We start from the raw sequence: 4,703 nt of genomic DNA, 5'->3' as shown, positions 1-4,703 counted from the left end.
TTTCGTAGTATAAATTTACAAACATTCTATGTTTACCTTAACTAGCATAGACGCACGTGCGACAAGCATGTAATTCAAGAAACCTAATTAGATTTTAATTCAAAGTATATTGAATTAAGTATTAATTAAATTAATATCCAAAATAAATTTCAAAACCATGTATCATAATAAACGTCACTACTATCTCGTAGCTTAGGTTGACACAAATCTAATGCAACAGAAATGAACTACAACGGATAATTGAGAACAAAACTATATGCAACAAAACTATATGCATTCTTTCTCCCCACAGAATCATATTATCCAAACATAAAAAAAAAGAAATGATCTTACCTCCATTCTCCATCTTAGAAAAGAGAAAAAAGGGATCAAGATCAAACTTAAGTCTGTGCGTAGACACATGTAGTGCTGAATAAAACTTAGTAACCTATCTCAAAACATTTTGAAGCTATCTAGTGGTAATAAATTAAACATGAAGCATACTCATGTACTTGAAAGAAATCATTATGGTAAATAATAGGAGGATTAACCACATTTCCCAAGAGAAAATAATTCGCAATCATCTAGTATATATATAGAAACATCTACAGCCATCTTAAGCACACCTAGTGTTGATTCGGACCTTAGCCTTTGTCTAAGGAGAGTTCATCGATGGCAGTCATCGCCATTCGCCGGCCGGGGCATTCGTCGCTGCAAGAGTCTGTGTGTTCGTGTGTGTGTGTGTGTCCACTTCCAGAGCTAGCTTCTCTCTCGCGTGTGTGCGTCCGCGTGAGTTCTTGCCGGAGTCCGTGTGCTCGTGCTAGCTGTTGGTCTTGGACGGCTCCAACATTTGGTATCAGAGCCGGTGCATGCACTATGGTGGTTCTATCAGTCCACCACGAGAGCCGCCGATGAAGAAGCACGTGATCCCACGTAGAGCACCGGCGGCGATGGCGATGCCCGGTGGTGGTGAGAAGGGTGATGCCAGCAGCTCGCCATGCACGGTCGTGGTGGAGCGCAGCACCGCCGTCACAGGAGAAATCCTGAAGTTGACAAAGGCGAACTACCACGAGTGGGCGCTCGAGGTACAAGTCAACTTGGAGGGCATGGAGCTCTAGGATGCCATGGAGAGCGGCACCACCAAGCGTAGCAAGGATCGACAAGCGCTAGCTGTTATCCTGCATGGTGTGCCGCCGGAGATGAAGTCCGGGCTCGCCGCGAAGAAGACGGTCAAGGAGGCTTGGGCGGCGATCAAGTCACTGCGGATGGGAGACGTGCGTGTGCAAGAAGCCAAGGCACAACATCTCCTCAAGCAATTCGAGAACATGGCGTTCAAGGACGGTGAGTCGATGGAAGACTTTGCTGTGAGGATTGGCTCCTTCGCTGCAGAGTTGCGCGAGTTGGGGGAGGCAATGCAGGATGAGCGTGTCGTGAAGAAGATGTTGCGGGTTGTGCCGGCAAGGCTCAACCAGATCGCGTGCTCGGAACATGTTCGCCAATTCAATGTATTTATTTGTTTATATTAGATGTTGCCTATTGTCAGGTGCTCAAAAAAGAAAAAAGAGTAAAATACACTGTGGGTACATGAACTTGTAGTGCTGTGTCAAATAGGTCCATAAACTTAGAAACCAGACATCTAGCCCCTCGAACTTGCGAACCCGTTCACCCCAGGTCCAGTCCGGTTTTGCATGGCTTGCATGGCACTGTGCGCCCACGATTTGCTACAGTAAACCCGGATTTGCTACAGTTACCGCGGTTTTATTTTTTTTTCTAATTTATTTCGGATGAATCTTTGAAAAATCATAACTCTTCGATACAACATCAGATGAAGATGATTTTTATATGAAAATTATAGTCCTCGATGAGATCTACAACTTTCTAGTTTTGAGTTTTTTCATTTGATGAAGCGAAGTTGCCCAAAAAAATTATACAAAAGTACAGCACCATAATAATCACGTACTTCTGCTTGTCGCACTAGAAAATTAATATATTTTTCTGTTTGTTGTCAAATGAAGACACTTGTATACTAAAATTTTAGTACTCTAAAAGATCTAGATTTTTAGAGTTTTAAGTTTTTATATTTGAAGTTGTTAAAATGTCGATAAAACAGTATACTATTTTATCGACATCTTAACAACTTTAAATGTAAAAACTCAAAACTACAAGAATCTAGATCGTTAAAAGTGTTAAAATTTTGGTATACAAAGTGTCTTCATTTGACAACAAACAGAAAAATATATTAATTTTCTAGTGCGACAAGCAGAAGTACGTGATTATTATGGTGCTGTACTTTTGTATAATTTTTTTGGGCAACTTCACTTCATCAAATGAAAAAACTCAAAACTAGAAAGTTGTAGATCTCGTCGAGGACTATAATTTTCATATAAAAATCATCTTCATCTGATGTTGTATCGAAGAGTTATGATTTTTCAAAATTCATCCGAAATAAATTAGGAAAAAAAAACCGCGGTAACTGTAGCAAATCTGGGTTTACTGTAGCAAATCGCGGGCGCACAGTGTCATGCAAGCCATGCAAAACCGGACTGGACCTGGGGTGAATGGGTTCGCAAGTTCGAGGGGCTAGATGTCCGGTTTCTAAGTTTATGGACCTATTTGACACAGCACTACAAGTTCATATACCCACAGTGTATTTTACTCAAGAAAAAAAAGAAAACAAGAACATCAGCTCGTAGAATAGTAGAGGGGTTCTCTCCACAAGTTTTTTCCAGCTTCAAGTAGTGCTGAAGCCAGGCAAGATCAGGGCCAGAAATATGTTGTAGAAGTCGACACCAATGAAGGTGCTACAGTAGAACAAAATTTAGATGTTGAAGTTGATGCCAATGATCATACTAAGGCTCCAGGAGGTGACACTTTACATCCTTCAGATGATACTGAAACTGCAAATATTGAGGAACAAGACAATTCAACTTTGACAATAGCAGAACAGATACCTTAATTGAGAAAGGACCTGTTAGAGAAATGGATCTGCAATTCCCTAGTATCCCAGTGGCAGACATTTTTCTTATGCTTACTACTCCAGGAAATTATCTAATGGTGAGTTTGTTGATAGAAAGTGGTTGATTTATTCTAAACTTGTCGATAAGGTTTATTGTTTTTGCTGCAAGTTGTTCAAATCAAATCAGGACAAAGTCATTGTTAGTGTCGGAGGGAGTAAGGGATAGGAAGCATCTCAGTGAGAAACTCAAAACACATGAGAACAGTGTGGAGCATTTGACAAACATGAATACATGGAATGAGCTTCAGCTTAGATTAAGCAAAAATCAAACAATTGATTATGAAATGAAACAGGAAATTGCAAAGGAAAAGGAGTGCCGGAGACAGGTCTTGGTAAGAATAGTTTCTGCTATTAAATTTCTTGCTAAACAAAATCTAGCGTTCCGAGGATCAAATGAGAAACTTCATCATCGTAATTTTCTAGCCATAGTTGAAATGATTACTGAATTTGATCCTGCGATGCAAGAACATATTAGGCGTATTCATAGTAATGAAATCCATCATCATTATCTTGGCCATTATATTTAGAATGAGTTAATTGCTATTCTTGCTGATGCTCACTACTGGAAATCACTTTTTTCCTGTGTGTCAGGCATCTTTTCTGACGGTACCACAAATCCTCACAGGGAAATTGCAATTAACCTGTGGGTTCATGGCACTCACAGGGAAATATTAATAACTCTGTCGGTTTTCATAGAACACACAGTAATATTAGGATTTATCTGCAGATTTAAGTGCAGCACACAGGAAAATGAGCCTACTGTGCGGCAGCGCGCCAACATTTTGCTAGTGCTACCACCTTTTCCGTGCAACAATTCGGTACAACAACAACATAGTCTTTTGTCCCAAGCGAGTTGGGGTAGGCTAGAGATGAAACCCAAAAAACCCCAAAAGATCACGGTTCAAGCACGTTGATAGCTAGTCTCCAAGCCCTCCTATCCAAAACTACATCTCTAGAGATATTCCAATCCTTAAGATCTCTCTTAACCGACTCGTCCCAAGTCAGTTTAGGTCTACCTCTACCCCTCTTTACCTTATCGACACACTTTAGAACCCCACTACGTACCGGCGCCTCAGGAGGCCTCCGTTGGACATGTCCAAATCATCTCAACCGATGTTGGGTAAGTTTCTTCTCAATTGGTGCCACCCCTACTCTTTCCCAAATAACTTCGTTTCGGACTCTATCCCTTCTTGTGCACCCGCAAGACCACCGCAACATCCGCATCTCTGCTACATTCAGTTGCTGAACATGTCGCCTTTTGTAGGCCAACATTCAGCACCGTATAACATCGCTGGACGAATCACTTTCCTATAGAACTTACATTTTAGTTTTTGTGGCACCCTCCTGTCACAGAGGACGCCAGAAGCTTGACGACACTTCAACCAGCCAACTGAGATTCTATGTCTAACATCTTCATCAATGTCGTCATCCGTTTGTAGCATCGATCCTAAATACCAAAAAGTATCCTTCTGGACCACCACTTGCCCATCGAGACTAACGTCTCCACCCTCATGCCTAGTCGCGCTGAAATCGCACATCATGTACTCGGTCTTGGTCCTACTAAGTCTGAACCCTTTCGACTCTAACGTGCGTCTCCACAACTCTAACTTTCTATTAACCCCTGCCCTACTCTCGTCAATTAGTACCACATCATCAGTAAAGAGTATACACCAAGTGATATCATATTGTATGTCCCTTGTGACCTCAT

The sequence above is a fragment of the Panicum virgatum genome, chromosome 8K, assembly GCF_016808335.1.
Source record: "Panicum virgatum strain AP13 chromosome 8K, P.virgatum_v5, whole genome shotgun sequence".
NCBI classification, from domain to species: domain Eukaryota; kingdom Viridiplantae; phylum Streptophyta; class Magnoliopsida; order Poales; family Poaceae; genus Panicum; species Panicum virgatum.
This window is presented reverse-complemented; position numbering follows the sequence as displayed.